The 20,689-nt window shown below is 40.1% G+C and overlaps 1 long non-coding RNA gene across 17 annotated transcripts in view; it reads left to right on the top strand.

Annotated features, from left to right (window-relative positions):
- Nucleotides 1-20,689, top strand: part of LOC107974634 (uncharacterized) — a 95,088-nt gene that overhangs the window by 53,548 nt on the left and 20,851 nt on the right. For 12 of the 17 annotated variants that reach the window (XR_010157164.1, XR_010157156.1, XR_010157153.1 and 9 more), the window contains 3 exons: nt 7,128-7,239; nt 11,828-11,955; nt 14,249-14,314. This is a non-coding gene — a long non-coding RNA (uncharacterized LOC107974634). Of the gene's footprint in view, nt 1-7,127; nt 7,240-10,204; nt 10,290-11,827; nt 11,956-14,248; nt 14,315-20,689 lie in introns of all 17 variants that reach the window. The other 5 variants (XR_010157165.1, XR_010157155.1, XR_010157154.1 and 2 more) reach the window with 2 other exon arrangements.

Genomic DNA, 20,689 nt, shown 5'->3' with positions numbered 1-20,689 from the left:
TACACTGTATTATTCAGACTCCAGTTTGCTTAAAAATCAGTTGGAGTGAATTATACTACAGTTTGTTTTGCTAATGAAATATGTAAAAGCTTTCAAATCACTGTGAAAAGAATGAAAACTCGAGATACATTCATAATGGCAGTCAATTGAGAGATAGCTCTTCCAGATAATGTTTCACTAAAGTTAACACTGGAAAATGGCTTGAGATGGAAGCTGGCATGGGTTTTGCTTATTACAAGACCATTTTGTACTTGTTATTTTGAAGAACAAAAAGTATGAGCTCTACTAGTTAATACTCAAAAACAAGGAAAATCATTGCTTCCTGCTAACGGTCTTAAATATTGAACTATGGAACATCTTTGTTTCCATTGAATCTCTCTTGAGATTTCAAATTACTTATTCCTGTTGTATTCATTGTGACTTTCAAGGTTTATCACATGACTTGCCATGGGTGTGTGTATGTGTGTGTTTAAAGTTATTTCAAGTGGCTTGTGGAAGAGCAGAAATCCTCAGCAAACAATATCAAAACGGTGTCAACAATTGAGAATGTATATATAAGTTGTCACCTTTAAAGCAAACTGGAGTCTTTCAGCTGAACAAGACAAAATATATTAGGCATGGCTGCAGGAATAGCATTCCCCAAGGGCTTACCAGAGGTAAAGCATTACCTACAAATCCCATGAAGTGGAGGCAGATAATGGAGAATGTACTTCTAATGGCCAGAAGTCACACCAAACTCTTTCTCATGCAGCTAAGATCCACACAGTTTATCATGTCCCCTTGATTCAAAATTCATTCTTTTGCTGATACCTAAACACCCATGACTTTCAAATATTAATCTCCAATCCCAGCGTCTCTACAAGTTCCAGACCATATATTCACAGTGGGACCTCAAAATCATCATGACTCAAAAAGAATCTATCACCTATCCTTGCAAGTCTACCTTCCTTCCTATATTTTCTATTTTAGTTGATCATATTGCAAACCACTCTCTTAAGCTAGTCATTTCATGCATCCCTTCAAAAATATTTTTTCATATAGTAGGCCCTGAGGATACAACAGTAAACAAAGCAAAATCCCTTTCCTCAGGGATCTTACATTCCAGTGAAATAGACAATAAATTGTGTGTGTGTGTGTATGTGTGTGTCAAGTTCAGTGGAAAAAAATGAAGGAGAATAAAGGGGTAGTGACTGACAGATATTCTGTTTGTTGTTGTTGTTTTTACTTTGAGTTCCGGAATACATGTGCAGAACTCACAGGTTTGTTACATAGGTGTGTATGTGTGCTGTGGCGGTTTGTCACATGGGGTGTGTGTGCTGTGGTGGTTTGTCACATAGGTGTGTGTGTGTGCTGTGGTGGTTTGTCACATAGGTGTGTGTGTGTGCTGTGGTGGTTTGTCACATAGGGGTGTGTGTGCGTGCTGTGGCGGTTTGTCACATAGGGGTATGTGCACTGTGGCAGTTTGTCACATAGGTGTGTGTGTGTGCTGTGGTGGTTTGTCACATAGGTGTGTGTGCGCTGTGGTGGTTTATTACATAGGTGTGTGTGTGCGCTGTGGTGGTTTATTACATAGGTGTGTGTGCTGTGGCAGTTTGTTACATAGGTGTGTGTGCTGTGGTGGTTTATTACATAGGTGTGTGTGTGTGCTGTGGTGGTTTATTACATAGGGGTGTGTGTGCTGTGGTGGTTTGCTGCACCTACTGACCTATCCTCTAAGTTCTCTCCCCTCCCTGCCCCCCAGATTTTCTGTTTTACATAGATTATCAGAGAAGGCCTCAGACATTCCAGATTTGTATTTAATTCTTCTTTCTTCTTTGCCTCCCATGTCCAACTGATCACTCAACCCTCTCATTTTATCTCATTCTATCTCTCATAATTCCAACTGAAGTCATTCTTTTAAATTCAAATGACTATTCCCTATTCACTATCAGTAATGCTCTTCACAATTTGGTCCAGACTATCTTTTATTATTATTATTATTATTTTGAGACAGAGTCTTGCTCTGTCAGCCAGGCCAGGTTGGAGTAGAGTGGCACGATCTCAGTTCACTGCAACCTCCACCTCCAGTCTCAAGCAATTCTCCTGCCTCAGCCTCCCAAGTAGCTGGGACTACAGGTGTGTGCCATCATGCCTGGCTAATTTTTGTATTTTTAGTAGAGACAAGGTTTCACCATGTTGGCCAGGCTGATCTCGAACTCCTGACCTCAGGTATTCCTCCTGCCTCGGCCTCCCAAAATGCCAGGCTACATTTTAAACTCTAACTTCTACCATTCCCCAGTTGCCTATGACGATTTTTTTTTTACATCTCCATTGGTTCCCAATGCAGATTGGTGTCAAACTGCTTTATTAGTATTTGTTTTTCATTAGGCTCCTATTATAATGTGATCTCCTCTTGAGTACAGACTGTATCATTCATCTTTACATCCCCACATCTAGCCCAGTCCCTCACATGCAGTAACAAGTAAATGTTTGCTTGCTTCATTTGAAATTAATAAAAATTTATTGAAGTTTATTTCCTCCTTGTTCTTTGCGGTTTTTTGTTTTGTTTTTGTTTTTGTTTGAGACAGAGTCTCGCTCTGTTGCCAGCCTGGAGTGCAGTGGCATAATCTCGGCTCACTGCAGTCTCCGCCTCTCAGGTTCAAGCGGTTCTCCTGCCTCAGCCTCCTGAGTAACTGGGACTACAGGCACGCGCTACCAAGCCCAACTAATTTTTGTATTTTTAGTAGAGACGGGGTTTCACCATGTTGGCCAGGATGGTCTCCATCTCTTGACCTCGTGATCTGCCCGCCTCCGTGTCCCAAAGTGCTGATTACAGGTGTGAGCCACCACGCCTGGCCTATTTCCTCCTTTTTCTTTAAATGAAAGTTAGCTCTGTAAAAATTTCAGAGTGTCTTTATGACTATTTCCCTTGGAGACATCCCAGCAGTGTGAAGTTATGGAGACCACTCAGCTGATAGGAATTTTTTTTCCCCAGGTGTCATCATAATTGCTAGTGAGTTTCCCAAAAGCTTTGTGAAGTCCAGGTAAACATAGTCAGCTGTGTGCCTGCTCTAAGATTTTTGACAAATAAGAGACGAAGGCTGGCAGAGCCCATGTTTCTGAAATGCTCTCATATCTGAAATAATGTATGGCAGGGTAATGACAAAAGTAGCAACTAAAGAAACCTTTTAAACCTGCCTTTCTCTTACCCCGTTATATAAAGGTTTTTGTTGAAGACTGTCAATTCTCATAACCCAGCAGTTAATAATGGTTAAACTAACAAAACACATAAAGCAAAAACTGTGATTCTGGTGATACCACCAGAGAAAAGCTCAAGGCCAGCTTTATTTAATCCTTCATGTAGCATCCTCAAGAGACAGAAAATTAGACCAGGTGCAGTGGCTCACGCCTGTAATCCCAGCACTTTGGGAGGCTGAGGCGGGTGGATCATTTGAGGTCAGGAGTTCGAGACCAGCCTGGCCAACATGGTGAAACCCCGTCTCTACTAAACTACAAAAATTAGCCAGGCATGGTGGCGGGCACCTATAGTCCCAGCTACTCAGGAGGCTAAGGCAGGAGAATTGCTTGAACCTGGGAGGTGGAGGTTGCAGTGAGCCGAGATTGTGCTACTGCATTCCAGTCTGGGCGACAGAGCAAGACTCTGTCTCAAAAAAAAAAAAAAAAAGAAAGAAAAGAGAGAAAATTAGAGCAGCAGTTCAATTATCTTCTAGTGATATCAAAAATAGAACTCAGGTCTTCTGACTTCCACTATGTATTTATTTTAAAAAATAAACCTACCCAGGAATTATTTGGATAAAATATAAAAAGTACTTCAGATGATGCTGTTTTGACTGTAATAAACTAGGGCAAAATAATTTTAAGTTTTAATTATTGAATGGGAATTTCAGATCTTTGTAAATGAAATGGTCCATGAACTATTATATCACTATCATTTCTGTCTAATAAAGTAACCATTTGAAAATCATTTCTGTCTAATAACCATTTGGAAAATATTATATACCCTTTTGAACAAATTAAAATCTTAATTTTAAATGTTTAAGGCTGGGCACGGTGGCTTATGCCTGTAATCCCAGCACTTTGGGAGGCTGAGGAAGATGGATCACTTGAGGTCAGGAGTTCAAGACCAGCCTGGCCAACAAGGTGAAACCCCGTCTCTACTAAAAATACAAAAATTAGCCGGGTGTGGTGCTGTGTACCTGTAGTCCCAGCTACTTGGGAGGCTGAGGTAGGAGGATCACCTAAGCCTGGGACGTCGAGACTGCAGTGAGCTGTGATCATGCCACTGCACTGTATAACCTGCGCAACAGAGGGAGACTCCATCAAAAAACAAAACAGAAAAAAGAAGTTTAAATAATTCTTCAATTACAGTGATACCAATTTTTGTTTTTAGCAGGAAGAACATTCCCTTAAGCCCATAGTAGAGAACAGCCAGTATAGGGGAGATATATTTTCAACTCAGCACTACGAGAATTAGAAGATATTTTTCAACTTAATGTAGGTGCTGGGTAAATACTGTATGGGAACGTTTTAAGAGAATAAATCTGATCTTGGTTAACTCACTAGTGTTTTTTAAATTCTGCTTTTCACTAAGGGGGAAAAGCTTTTGCAGAAGGTAATAGTTTACATTTTAAAAATAATTTAATTTCTATCTGTGTGAAAGGAATACATTTTCTTACCAAGTAACAGATTTTGAAAACAGGAGCTTAATACCTGTTAGGATAGGAAACAGTTCTGTGCTTCCGTTTACTTTTTTTCTGGCTATCATTTCCAAGCAGAGTTTGTTTTATTGAGAAGAAAGTAGGCTCAAGATAATGAGACAGGTGCAGCACTGGGGGCATGGCTCTTCTGCAGGTACAGATGTCACTTATGCTGTGTCATCCAGTTTCATAAACAAGTATTTTGCCAGAGAGAAACTAAGAGTTTTATTTCATATGGTATTTCCCAATGATTATGTAGTGAAATGACTTCCCTGTTTCATAATGAGCTACTCAGAGCATAGATATTGAAATTCTCACTATGTTAATATTAACGAACCCTTGAAGAGTTGCTGAGGAAAGGATTGGGAAGAATCAGAGAAAGATCGCCTTTGAAAATAGTCCTTTACACAATGAAGAAAGTGAAAAGACGACCCACAGAACGGGAGAAAACATTTGCAAATCATATACTAATAAAGGACTTGTATCAGAATACATAAATAACTCTTTTACCTCAACAGTAAAAAGAAAAATAACCCAACTTTTAAAACATGGGCAAAGAGGCTGGGCATGGTGGCTCATGCCTGTAATCCCAGCACTTTGGGAGGCTGAGGCAGGCTGATCATCTGAGGTCAGGATTTCAAGACCAGCCTGGCTAACATGGTGAAACCCCATCTCTACTTAAAATACAAAAATTAGCTGGGTAGTGGCACATGCCTGTAATCCCAGCTACTCAAGAGGCTGAGACAGGAAAATCACTCGAACCCAGGAGGCGGGGTGGTTGCAGTGAGCTGAGATCATGCCACTGAACTACAACCTGGGTAACAAAGTGAGACTCCATCTGATACGGTTTGGCTGTGTCCCCACCCAGGTGTCATCTCAAATTGTAGCTCTCGTAATTCCCACATGTTGTGGGAGGGACCTGGTGGGAGATAATTGAATCATGGGGGTGGTCTCTCTCATACTGTTCTCGTGGCAGTGAATAAATCTCACAAGATCCGATGGTTTTATAAGGGTTGCGCCTTTCACTTGGCTCTCATTTTTCCTTTTGCCTGCCGCCATGTAAGATGTGCCTTTCACCTTCTGCCAATTGTGAGGCCCACCCCAGCCAAGTGGAACTGGGTCCATTAAACCTCTTTTTCTCTATAAATTACCCAGTCTTGGGGATGTCTTTACCAGCAGCATGAAAATGGACAAATATACTGTCTCAAAAAGGGGGGGCAAATAATTCAAATAGACATTTCTCCAAAGAAGATAACAAGTGGCCAATAAATATATGAAAAAATGCTCAACATTATTAGTTATCAGGAATATGTAAGTGCAAATCAAAACCATAATGAGATACAACTTCACACCCACTAGAATGACTACAATTAAGAACACAGACAATAACAAATGTTGGAGAGGATGTAGAGAAATTAGAAGCCTTATACATGTGAGAATGTAAAATAGTGCCACTGCTTTGGAAAAGTATCTGCAGTTCCTCAAAATGTTAAACAAAGAAATGCTATAGCCCAGCAATTCCACTCCTAGATGTATACCCAACAGACCTGAAAACATCCCCATACAAAAAACTTACACATGGATGCTCACAGCAACATTATTTGTAATAGCCAAAAAATAGAAACAACTCAATATCCATCAACTGATGAATAGATAAATAAAATGTAGTATATCAGTTGGACATGGTGGCTCATGCCTCTAATCCCATCACTTTGGGAGCCTGAGGCAGGTGGATCACTTCAGTCCAGGAGTTCAATTCGACTGACCCACATGGCAAAACCTCGTTGCTACAAAAAATTAGCTGGGTGTGGTGGTGCATGCCTGTAGTCCCAGCTACCTGGGAGGCTGAAGTGAGAGGATCATTTGAGCGCAAAGGTTGAGGCTGCAGTGAGCCATGATTGCACCACTGTACTCCAGCCTGGGTGGTGGAGTGAGATCCTGTCTCAAAACAAACAAAAAAGGTCCAAACAATGTACTATTATTTGTCAATAAAAAGAAATGAAGTACTGATGCATATTACTACATGGATAATCCTTGGAAACATTATGCTACCTGAAAGAAGCCAGTCACGAAGGACCATATAGTGTATGATTCCCACCTATATGAAGTGTTCAGAATAGGCAAATCTATAAAGACAAAGTAAATTTGTGGTTGCCGGAGGCTGAGGGTTTGGGGAATGGGGAGCGACTGCTAGTGGATACAGAGCTTTATTTGATGGTAATAAAAATGTTCCAAATTTAGATTGTGGTGAAGGTTCCACAACTTTGTGACTCTATTACAATCCACTGAATTATACATTTTAAAACTTGAATTTAATGATATGTAAATAACTCAATAAAGCTATTTTTAAAATCAATCTTTGAATGCTTAAAAAGGAAAACTTGATAACATTACATTAATTTTTATTAATATTGTTGTCGTTGGTAACAGAGGCCCAGGAGAAAATATGAACAAAAATTGGTGAAGGCCATCACCAGACCTAGCAGTTGCATCCTGTTCAGCACCACAGACAGCTCCCTCGCAAATGCCATCCTTTCAAAAGGTACCATACAGAAGACAGCTACTGAGATTCTGCAGATTTTCTAAAAGTGACATTTCTATTACACATTTCTTCTTTTCAGCACTGTCATATGTAATGGTATGCATTATTGCGTTCATGTGTACATTTTGTGATATATCATCAATCTGCTACACTACCCCATTAATCCATTCATTCAATAAAATACATTGTTATGTGCCAGATACTCTTAGACAAGTCACTTACCCCATTAGCTTCCTTTCCTTACCCAAAACTTGTGGATCATTATACATGTTTGATAAACTAGGAAAGTATTTGTGAAATAATCCATATCGCTTGTATTCATTTGAACACATTATCCCATTGCATTATTATGAAATTTATTTTATTCTGGGAACACAGAACATCCTGTTACATTAGAAGCCTAGATGAGTGTTCTGGATATACTCAGGCTTAGGATTCATTCATTTAAGTTTTCATAGTAAGAATGGCCTTTTAAAAAATAAATTTTATTGCATATATTTAAGGTGTACAACATGTTCTAAGATACATATAGTAAAATAGTTACTATAGTCAAGCAAATTAACATATGAATCATCTCATATAGTTACCCCCCACCCCACCCCCCATTTTTTCTGGCAAGTGTTCCTGAAATCTACACTTTAAGCAAAAATCCTAATTACAGTATTATTAACTACGGTCCTATTGTACATCCTACATATCTGGTACTTTTTAGCCTGTGACCTACATCTCCCCATTTGTACTCCACCACACCCCTGATAACTGCCATTTTATTTACTGTGTATTTGACTGGTTTTTTTAGATTTCGTGTATGAGATCCTGCAGTATTTTTCTGTGTCTGGCTTATTTCACTTAGCATAATGTCCTCCAGATTCATCCATGTTGTGGCAAATGCCAGGATTTCCTTTTTTAAGGCTGAATAATCTCTCTCTCTCTCTCTGTCTCTGTGTGTGTGTGTGTCTGTGTGTGTGATTTATTTGCTCACCTATCAATGGACACCTTGGTTGTTTCCTTATCTTGGCTATTGTGACTAATGCTGCAATGAACACAACAGTGCAGATATATAAACTTAACTGAACTCCTGCCAGAAAAAATGGGGGATGGGGTTGGGGTAACTATATGAGATGATTCATATGTTAATTTGCTTGACTGTAGTAACTATTTTACTGTATTTGTCTCAGAACATGTTGTACACCTTAAATATATGCAATAAAATTTATTTTTTAGAAGGCCATTCTTACCATGAAAACTTAACTAATGCTGCAATGAACACAACAGTGCAGATATATTTATGAGGTGGTGAGTTCATCTCCTTTGGGTATATATCCAGAAGAGGAATTGTTCGGTTATATGATAGTTCTATTTTTAATTTAGGAACCTCCATACTATTTTCCACCGTGGCTTCATCAATCTATATTCCCACCACCATTGTACCAGGGGTCCCTTCTCTCTGCATTTTCTCCAACATTTATCTCTTGACTTTTTGGTAATAGCCATCCTAATAAGTATGAGGTGATATTTCACAGTGATTTGATTTGCATTTCCCTGATGATTGGTGATGCTGAGCATCTTTTCGTATACCTGCCCTTCTTGAGCATGCTTCAGATGGGTGCAAATTCCCGAGATAGCTATGGATCTGGCCTGGAAATGGGCCCATTTTTAAGGATGATAAAAGAATTGCAAGCTATGTATCTAATCCATCACCTTCCTAAATTCAGTCCAATGTTGGAGTTCAACACAAAATTGCAGATACATGTCCCTACATATATTTCTATATGATCAGTCTTGTCATAACAGGATTTGTCTGTAAGGAGGATTCCCCACATAACACTGTTGTAAAATAATTCTGTATTTCTTCAAAACAAGAAATTGTATAGAAAAGTCCCAGAAGTGTTTGAACAGTGAAATTGTGTCAAATCATGTAGTCTCTTCGATCCTCACATTCTCCTCCATATGACTGGGGTAGGCAGGTCAACAAGACAATCTACAAAGATCTAACTCAATGCGTGTGGTTCAGTTTCGTTGTTTTTATTACTCTCATTCCTCCTCAGATGGCTCAGATTTAGTTGCCATTTACCTATCTTGCTCATATTTAAATATCAAAAGAACTAGCACAGGATGCCCACTTCTGCCAAATTCCATACAACCAGATGCTGCTTCTTCAGGAAGAAAAACAATAATTATTGATATTTAAAGGGCACACGGTGAAAGGCACACACTTGACCTCTCAATGTCCATTATTTCCTTTGCTGTGGCTTAAGAAAGAACACTGTGTAAGAAGTCAGAGCACACGTCCGTGGGAGTCCTGGGATTCAGTATCACAAAAGCTGTAAACAGTAGTAAATAACACTTGTCTTCCTCAAGAAAGAAAGCACATCATTCTGAGAAGGTGCAAACAGGAGCCCTTAACATTTTGGAAGGCTGGAAGATGGATCTTGAGTCCAAATGTTTCAAAAAGCAAGGCTTTCCATTTCCACTCCATACCAATTTTTTAATCCTTACCTTTTATTTCAGTGATGAATTTATTATTTTCTTAAACTCTAAGCCTATCTGAAAGATCGCTATTCTCCTTTTGCAGTGCACAGAATCTCAGCAGTCTGCACATCTTTCCTTTAATGACTTCCCCCAACTTGCCCATTTGCTATATCTTCCTCTGAGGCTCAAACATGCCATTTCATCTCACATCACTCAGCAACATTTATTATATGTTAGTAAAATTTCCCAATTTTACTAATGTATTAATTTTTTTCTGGTTTTAGGCCCACATCAGAAAACAATTATTTTATACTATAGTAACACTTGAGAGATGGAAAATGAAATGAGAATTTATTTAAAAAGTACCTAATACCTAAAACTATCTATATATAAGCCATCAACACAAATTACTATATCAACTTCCTTCAAGATAAAAACAAACCATAATATGTCTATTACATTGGACTTAGGACCATAAATTCAATTCCCACAGATTCATAGCATGAAAGCATTAGCAAGCCATGCCTTCTTCAATTTGGGATCCAGACTCAGGAATGCAACTGGATCGTGTGCTGCAGGTAGACACTCAGCTCTGTGCACATTTTTCTCTGTGGTTTCTCTTCTGCTTTGCAGTACTAAGAAAGGTGTATCTTGGGCACACTCAGATTTTTCTTTTCGGGAAATAACTTTCCCCCTCTGCAATCTTGGTGGGACTGTACTTACAGGTAGCAGCCCTCCTGCTACTGAACCCCTAAGGGGTCCTGAGCACCTCCCAGTAGGTCCTGGCCTATCTACAGAATGAACATGTGATGAGTCCAGTGCCGTCTTCCAGACCTTTGACATCTGAGCCATTGTAAATTTGGAAGACTGGAATTCATGCCAGTGGCAGCAACCTGCCCAGAATTCTCCAGCAATAGGCCATTCCTGGAGTTGCTGCTTCCCTGCTGGAGTTGCCTGAATTCATCTTCCCAATAATTTTTTTTTTCAGTCAGTCAAAGTCAGTTCCTGCTGCTTACAACCAAAGAGCCCTGACCAATTCATTTCTCGCTTCCAGTGGAGTATCTCGCCATGTTTAATGACTACTTATAGGAGCCAGTGTTGTGTGCCAATAGCAGCTAAAATGCTAAAGCATTTTTAACAAGCCAGAAACACTCTCTTAGGAGAATTATTACACAAAGAGTCTCTGCCTTCTCTCCAGAAAACTAAGAGATTCAAAGAACACTATAAAACACTACATAAAAGGAATTTGGGTCATAATTTTCTGTATCTTCAAACCTCATATTTTTAGTTTTAATTTTAATAAAATATATTATTGAAACTATTTGGAAGTTCTAGAATATAAGACTAAAATTAGCCACAACCCCATCCTAAGTCAATTCAATGTTTTCACATGTTCATGTCAAGTTCTACTCCTGGTCTATGTTCTGAACTCATTTTTAGTATTAGCCATATTGTCACAGAGATGTTAATAGTTAACACTTTTGGGTAACATTTTCTCATGCATGTTTCCATTTTGCCGGTCTCCTTTATTTTTTCCTTCCCCTCCCTATCCCACCACCCATAGATAATGCTAGCAGTCCAATGTTTCTCTTTCTACACTTTCTCCATTCTCAAGCTATTGTGTATGTATATATGTACATATGTATATATATGTACACACATACATATATACAGAGATATATAGGTATGCTTAAGTTTTAGTTGTTGCTTTCTAAACATTGAATCAAAATGGAATCATACTCTATACATTACTGCATATTGCTTTTTTCACTTCACAATACATTATAAAATTCTCGCTGGTCCGCTGGATCAAATTCATTCATTTTAATTTGAGGATTTATATAATTTACACTTAACGATATGGTTGAGATTAGATCTACCATCTTGCTATTTGTTCTCTATTCACCTCATCTGTTCTTTGTTCATTTCTTCCCTTATTTACTGCTATTCGTTAGCTATACATCTACATTTTAGTTTTCAGTGGTTGTGCCAATGTTTATAATACATATCCCTAATTTACCAAGCCTACTTTAAATAATAATATTTAAATGATATAATTTTATAACAGTAGACTTCCATTTTTCCCTATTCATCCTTTTTTTTTTTTTTTTTTTAGATGAAGTCTCACTCCATTGCCAGGCTGGAGTGCAGTGGCGCGATCTTGGCTCTCGGCTCACTGCAACCTCCACCTCCCAAGTTCAACTGATTCTCCTGCTTCAGCCTCCCAAGTAGCTGGGACTACAGGCACGTACCACCATGCCCAGCTAATTTTTGTATTTTTAATACAGACAGGGTTTCACCATGTTGGCCAGGATGGTCTCTATCTCTTGATCTCATGATCCGCCCACCTCAGCCTCCCAAAGTGCTGGGATTACAGGCATGAGCTACCATGCTTGGCCTCATCTTTTGTGCTATTGTTATCCCACATTTTATTTCAGCATAAGTAATGAACCCCATTATGCATTTGTTAATTTTGCTTTATATAGTCAATTACTTTTTTATTTTTTGAGATGGAGTCTTCCTCTCTCGCCCAGGCTGGAGTGCAATGGCATGATCTTGGCTCACTGCAACCTCCGCCTCCCAGGTTCAAGCCATTCTCCTGCCTCAGCCTCCCGAGCAGCTGGGATTACAGGCATGTGCCATCACACCTGGCTACTTTTTGTATTTTTGGTAGAGACAGGGTTTCAGCATGTTGGCCAGGCTGGTCTTGAACTCCTGACCTCAGGTGATCTGCCCGCCTCAGCCTCCCAAAGTGCTGCGGTTACAGGCATGAGCCACCAAACCTAGCCAGTCAATTACTTTTAAAATACATTTTTAAATAAGAATGAAATACATTTATACTTAGCATTCCTTATGCTCTCCATCCCTTTGCATAGATCTAAGTTTCCATCTGGTTTTATTTTTCTTCTGCCTAAAGAACTTTCCTTAATATTACATATAGTGCAGATCTGGTGGTAACAAAGTCTCTCAGCTTTTGTCTTTAAAAGTCTTTTTTTAAATTTATTTATTATTATTATTTTGAGACGGAGTTCCACTCTGTTGCCCAAACTGGAGTGCAGTGGTGTGATCTCGGCTTACTGCAACCTCCACCTCCTGGGTTCAAGTGATTCTCCTGCCTCAGCCTTCTGAGTAGCTGCGAGTACAGCCATGCACCATCAGGCCTGGCTAATTCTTGTATTTTTAGTAGAGATGGGGTTTAGCCATATTGGCCGCTGGTCTCAAACTCATGACCTCCGGTGATCTGCCCACCTCGGACTCCCAAAGTGCTAGGATTACAAGCATGAGCCACCGCGCCCAGCCTAAAAGCCTTTATTTTATCTTAAGGTGAAATTTTATTTTAATAGATGGGGTCTCACTATGTTGCCCAGGCTGAAATGCAATGGCTATTCACAGGCACAATCATAGCACACTATAACCTTGAACTTCTAGACTTAAGTGATCCTCCTGCTTCAGCCACCACCATGCCCAGCCTAGGGTAAAAATTTTAAAGGATGTTTTGCTAGATGTGGAATTCTACATTGACCCCAAAAAATGTTTTATTCAGTAAAGGTGTCATACCATTATCTTCTGATTTGCATCATTTCTAAAAAGAAATCTGTCTCATTCTTATCTTTGTTCTTCTGTATCTCATATGCTTTTTTTCCTCTGGCTGATTTTAAGATTTATCACTGTTTCTCAGCGAGTTGGGTACGATGTGGTTCAATGTGATGTTTTTGTGTTTATCCTACTTGAGTTTTATGAAAGTTCTTGAATCTGTGTGTTCATCATAGTTTTCATCAAATTTGAATTTTTTTCAGCCATTATTTCTTCAATGTTTTTGTGTTTTGTTTTTGTTTTTGAGACAGGATCTCACCCTGTCATGTAGGCTGGAGTGCAGTGATGCAATCACGGCTCGCTGTAGCCTCAAACTCCAGGGCTCAAGTATTCCTCCTGCCTCAGTCTCCCGAGTAGCTGGGACTACAGGCATATGCCATCATGCTCAGCTATTTTTTTTTTTTTTCAGTAGAGATGAGGTCCCGGTATGTTACCCAGGCTAGTCTCAAACTCCTGAGCTCAAGGTATACTGCCACCTCAGCCTCCCAAAGTGTTGGGATTACAGGCATGAGCCATGGCACCCGGCCTCCTTCCTGCCCCCGACCCCCCAGCCAAACAAACACTTTACTGGGACTGCAATTACATGAATAATTACCCCCAAGTAACTGAGGCCCCATTTTTTTCCATTGCTTTTCTGTTTCACTTTGAATAGTTTCTATTGCTACAACTTCAAGTTCATTGATCTTTTGTTTTTCCATAAAGAAGATGCAGTTAATCCCATCCAATGTATTTTTCATTTCAGATATTGTATTTTTCACCTCTAGAATTTCCATTTGGTTTTTAAATATCTTCACTATCTCTCCTGATTATATTTTAACGATATTTAAACACATCAAGCATATATGTAATAGCCATTTCAAAGTCCTTGCCTACTAATTCCATTGTCTGCCATTGTTGGGTCTTTTCCTATTGACTGTTTTTTTGTTTTTTTTTTTTACTCTAGGTTATGGGTCACATTTTCCTGCTTCTTGGCATGTCTAGTAATTTTTTATTGGCTGGTGGACATTGAGTTAAGTATCTGAACTTTGCCATGTTCCCTTAAAGAATGGCTTCGTTAGAAGACAGTTAAGTTACTGGAAAATCAGATTTGTTTGATCCTTTCATGGCTTCTTTTTAAACGTGTTTAGGGTAGGTTTGAAGTAGCCTCTATTCTGGGATAGTTTAGCTCTACTACTAAGGCATGGGATGACCCTTCTGGTTCTCTTGAAAAGTCACTTTGGAAGCCAATTCTCTTGAAAGGATAATATGGAAGTTCCCTGGCTCGATCTTGACAAAATACTCATAAAAGTCTACCTCCACTATAATAAAGCTCAAAACAAAGAGTTGTTGTAAAGGACTGTGGAATATAAGATTGGCTGCAGTTACACAGAATGAACAAAAGTGTGATGAGATGAATGCTGAGAAATGTTTAGGATGCTCCTGTAAAGTAGCTATCAGAGGGTCACTCATTAATCACAAAGTTTGTATTTTAGTATGATACTTAATTCTCTCTATATACAAATATTTAACAGCCTTTTAGTCTGCCACATAGATGATGATGATCTTCCTGGTCCCTGTTGGGATACAGTGATACCAAAGATCAGATTAATCTAACTATGTACCTCCGTAGGACCATCAGCCTACACAGAGGAACTGTGGGAAACAATGAACAGTTTGTTAGAATTTTTAAGAGGTTGTCCCTCATCATTATGTGTCTTTGCTTACATTCTGGGACTTTATAAACCTCTTTAAGTGCATTATGTGGAGAGGTCCCTTTCCAGTTCATATTTGAAAATGCCTACTTTGTCTCATCCATCTGAAAATGTCTGGTTACAATATTTCATCACTGCCCCTTGTTTAACACAATAACTGACTTTGCAAGTCCAATTATCTACAGATAGTTTAGGAGTAAGGTAAGGAAATGGCTTTGGAACCATTTGAAATTACTTCACCATATTTATTTACTTCCTCTTTCCTGAGCTAGAGTAACTATGGGTACAGCACCAACAGTATCTGTCCTATAAGGTACTTGCTCCTTCCCACAGTTATTTAATGTGGAGACTGAGGTTATTAGAATGAAACTGCAAGTCCGTCTGCTTTTGATACTGTCTTTCCATAGCATTGTTCAACATTACTCGTTCTACTAGGTATTGCTGATCATTAGCTTGTAAGAAATATTTTCTCTTTTCTGAATTTATTTTTAAAACAAAGCAAAACAAAAAAACTAGAACTCTCCCCTTGGCTTGGTTTAGTTCCATTGTTAACCTTTGGAATGTAGATAAATTTAATGTCTCCAACACACATTGATCCAGAAATATATTTTGTGGCATTATCCATTTATAATACCAAACTACCTTTTCTGATATTCACTATGAAGCCCTACTAAGATTTCTTGTTTTTATTTACTTCAATGTCTAGAAAGCCACAAATGCAACTCTGACTAGTAAGAACAGCCACCAGGTTTACCTTTTTAAGGGTCTGGGCACTCTGTTCTGTTCCCTGGCCCCAGGATGTACCTTAACAAATATAAGATCCTGTAGAAGTCATAATAGGATTGGGGGGAAATATTTCATTACAGTAAACATAAAACTAGCCATGATAGAGCTGCTGGGAATTCTGTGCATGTAGCTTCAGACCATGAGATTTGACCTTCGTGCTTATGCTTAAGAGCGGAGGAGCTAATTTCTCACTGCCGGTAAGAATTTACTACTCATGGCACAAAGAGAACAACAAATTAAGGAAGTCATCATGGAACTCAAAGGAAGCTAACAATGACAGATCCAGCATCTGCACCATTAAGTTCAGGTACTGGAGCCAGAATGCTTTGCAAACAGAGCTAACCAGCTGCTGCTAAAAGTGGGGCTGAAAACGTACCTAGTTTCAGGTTTAGAGGACAAAAGGAACTTAAACCATTTCCATCAAAATACTGGAGTAATGCTCACAGAGCTTTTTTTTCCTGAATTTTAAAAACAGCACAGGAACGAGTACGTTTTCAGCTATTTAAACAAACCAAAAACCACAAACCTGCCCATGAAGGGAATTATTCTGGGCATCTGTAACTTTTTGTTCTATCTTCTACTACTTCATACGAGCAACCTTGCATGACTGCTACCCTAAGATTTGTGTCACCAAGCGTCTTTGTTCCTCTCAAATGAACTGATTAAGATTTTTATGAGTGAGGATTCTAGTTGGATAACTGCCAATTTTAGTTATGCACTGATCTGAACAGGCTTCATCTGCCATCATGAAAGGGGAAAGGTGAGAAGCCTAACATGTATTAGATGTGGTCCTGCTCGGGCATTTTCCAGAAACTGTGGTTCTGCTCTGGGGGCTCCCTTTCCCCACACTGTGGCTACAGACGATTGTCTAGAGATGGGCAGGTAGTTCAAGGGCCATAGTGCCATAGAATCTTAGCCAATCAGATTTTGCTTCTCAGGAATCTGAACTAGTGAACTAAGGTGCAGTTCTGCTCAGTAGTAGAAGCAACTTCACATTCCAGGGATGAGGAGTGGGGACAGAGGTAGAGAGAGACAGAGAAAGACAAAGAAACACAAAGTGAGGCGAAAGAAGAGATAAATGTACAGCATAAGGCATAGCAATCTTCAGATGTGAGACCTCATGGATCAGCAGAAATGCAGCTGGTAACCTTAATTCTTGACTTTACAGGTTTCAGGCAACTTCCAGTGAGGACTGGCTATACTTCCTGCCCTGGTGGTGTGTGGGATTCTCCCTATCCAACTCACTTAAGAAGTTTTCTACCCTCACAACCTAAAGTGCTTCAACAGAACCCAAAGAATATTAGAAGTTATTTCTTGCTTTTTTTTAGACGGAGTCTCACTCTGTTGACCAGGCTGGAGTGCAGTGGTGCAATCTCAGCTCACTGCAACCTCTGCCTCCTGGGTTCAAGCAATTCTCCTGCCTCAGCCTCCTGAGTAGCTGGGACTACAGGAATGCACTAGCTAAATTTCTTGCATTTCTAACAAGATAGACTTAGGCTTAGGCAATATTTCCTACTAATTGTGTGTGTGTGTGTGTGTGTGTGTGTGTGTGTGTGTGTGTGTGTGTATTTTTTTTTTTTTTTTTGAGATGGAGTTTCGTTCTTGTAACCCAGGCTGGAGTGCAGTGGCGCGATCTTGGCTCACTGCAACCTCCGCCTCCGGGGATCAAGTGATTCTCCTGCCTCAGCCTTCCAAGTAGCTGGGATTACAGGCACTCGCCACGCACCATGCCTGGCTAATTTTTGTATTTTTAGTAGAGACATAGTTTCACCATGTTGGCCAGGCTTGTCTCGATCTCCTGACCTCAGGTGATCCGGCCACCTCGGCCTCCCAGAGTGTTGGGATTACAGGCGTGAGCCACCATGTCCGGACTAATTACATTAATAAAACAAACTTAAGATCATAAACATTTGTCATTCACAATAAAAATACACACAGAATTGGAATTCATGAATTTGCTCAAAGCTCTTCTTAGTGCAGACATTTAACCTGGGCCTCCTCTTCAGCCACACCATACTTGAGGCCTGCAAATGCCAAGCAAGCTGTTTGTCTTTTAGAGAGTGTCAAAACTGTTAGGAAACCAACAACCTGGATATGTCCAGGTTAATACAGAGTTTGGTGGAGAAGAGACCATCCAATGCCTCCTGCTGTTTAAGAACTCCCTCCAATCCCACTTGGCATCCAAAGGAAGTTTCCTCTCTGTTAGTGGTATGCCCCTAGGGCCCTCAATTTTTTCTGGTTTCAGTTGTGCATGTTGGCCGCGTGCCTGTTTCCAATATGATAATTATTTGAATGGACTTGAGTGTCCCTGCCATGGCTCTGCTAATCCAGGCCACCCATGCCTCTGCTCTTGCTTCCTATTTGCTACACCAGCTCAACTGTACATTGCGCCTCCAACCTGGAATCTGCAAGGAGGCTCCACTGAGCCCAGAAAGGGCAGCTGGCAGGTCAGGGTGAGGCCTCTTCCACAGGCAGTGGAACACGGTGTGTGCATTCCCAGGACATCTTTTTTTTTTTTTTTTTTTTTTTCTTCAATTGAGACGGAGTCTCACTCTGTTGGCAGGCTGGAGTGCAGTGGCGTAATCTCAGCTCACTGCAACCTCCGCCTCCGGGATCAAGCAATTCTTCTGCCTCAGCCTCCCAAGTAGCTGTGATTACAAGCACCTGCCACCATGCCCGGCTAATTTTCTGTATTTTTAGTAGAGATGAGGTTTCATCATGTTGGCCAGGCTGGTTTCAAACACCTCACCTCAAGTGATCTGCCCGCCTCGGCCTCCCAGTGTGCTGGGATTACAAGTGTGAGCCACCACGCCCAGGCCCCAGGACATCTCAAGGTTCTCCATTCTTAGGATCTGTGATCCCACTAAATAACATTCTTTCACAGGCATATCAGTCCAACAACCTGTTTCTAGGTGAACTTGATGGCCCTGGTTAATTTCAACCTCACTAGGAATACACTGTTAGCAAAACTTGGTTTGACTCGTGTCCATTCTATAGGCCACCCTGACTTGATGAATATGTCAGCATATGCTTCTGTCCCCTGACTACATCTAAAAATTCCTGGATCAATAAAAAGAAATTTCCAGGGAACATAATCACAGTTAGATTCTTTGCCTCTTTGAGAAATAACAGCTGAGCTTGGCTCTCATCATCAACTTCCAATTTGGAATTCCTCTGACATTTATACGAGCAATGTTCTGGTCATAATGATATGATACCCACATCTGTTCCCACAAGGAACTTGAAATCCAGTAAAGAAATAAAATGTGATGCTTTTTCTGAAGCACAAAGAAATGTGAACTCAGGTAGGTTCTTGCCAATTTTTTCTGAGGGACTGGAGGAATCCATGAATGTCTTCTCAAAACAGTATCCTCTTCCTGCAATGTGCACCTCGGCAGTGGGACTATCTGGCTGATCCAGGGACCTCCTGCCAATACAGCCCTTTATGAAAATCAGGAAAAGGCATCCCCACTGGCGCAGGGCTTGGCCAGTAGGCTGAGCCTTATTGGTAGAAAAAGACAATCCTTCCCTTGGGGCAGTTGATACCTCAAGCCCTCCATGGCTTGGAGAGAAGATCGCAGCTTCATTCACCTCCTCAGTCGAGGACCACTAAGCAAGATGCGTGTGCAGAAGCCCACATGGTGGCCCTAGTTCCAACAGTAATAGCGAAAACCCAAAATCACTGCCCTCCTGCTCTAGGCAAAATCTCAGCCACCAAATAACAGAATCTGTTGAATCTTGCCTGAAACTCGTATTTTAGTGCTACTAAAGTGTAGAAGTCTTTATTACCACACTGCAAGATTAAGTACAGAAATTGAAAGTGTTTAGAAACTTTTATAACAATCTAATCTTGGTGCTATATTTTTATCGTATTTATAAAACTACCAATCTGCAAAGGATTAGAATTTTTAAAACTCATCCTTTCCCATGGATAGTTTAAAAAGCACTGTTTTATAATGATGTTCCAAAAGGAAAAAGCTACTTTATTACCTGCTTTAAAAAGAGGATCTGTGGTGTGTCCTTCTGTATAGTACAAAGAAGAGCACGTCGTTTCAGTTTGCTTGTAAAGACATACAGGAGGAATGGTCTCAACTGCAACTACTAATCTAACTGGTCTCACAAGCAGATTGGAGCACTTCATTGTTACCCTGTGAAATACACACCAAATGGAAAAATTAATTTTACTTACTTAACCATTTGCTGATAGATGAGTTAACCATAGATCAAATATACTCTGGGGCTGAGTCTTCCTTTTAATGTTTATCTACGGCTAAAGGTAGCTTTTCATAACAGATGTAAATATTTGTTCTACTTACCCACAATGATACCAAGATGTTACAACAAACGCCATTTTCACCAGGCGTCCCCTCATCTCTGGCCCTTTTTATTTAAGGGAGTCACAGATGTGCCTTCTAGGAATCACATTACACTGAAACTTCCACCACACCCAAGCAGCTTTTCTGGTCCTCTCCTTCGTCATCAGTCTGTACCAGCTGCTTCTCCTCACCTTGCCCTGGGGTTCTTTCCATGAATCTCTTAGTCCAGCAGAAAAGCCGGCACCCAAAGGAAGTCCAGGTACATGCTGGGAGGCGGACGAAGCCATGACCTGGCATGGACTTGAAGCAGTTCCCAAGTTGTTTCCCAGAGTCTGTCTTTGGGGATGGCAGCGATGACAAGAAATGGGGCCAGGAGTGTCTCAGCCATTTTTGTTTGGCCCAGTAAGTTTGCTGACAAATGATAAGGCACAATGGGGTAAAGTCACAAACCATCCTTAAAGCATTCCATTGTCACTGATTGTGAACAAGCAAAACAAACTCATGATTGCTGACACCTTGATGTTTCTGTTTTAAATTTATACTCGTGTGGAAATGGGTTTTACAGCCCATCTAGACTACGATGAAAATACT

This window comes from Pan troglodytes, chromosome 4 (assembly GCF_028858775.2).
Source record: "Pan troglodytes isolate AG18354 chromosome 4, NHGRI_mPanTro3-v2.0_pri, whole genome shotgun sequence".
NCBI classification, from domain to species: Eukaryota; Metazoa; Chordata; class Mammalia; order Primates; family Hominidae; genus Pan; species Pan troglodytes.
This window is presented reverse-complemented; position numbering and strand designations above follow the sequence as displayed.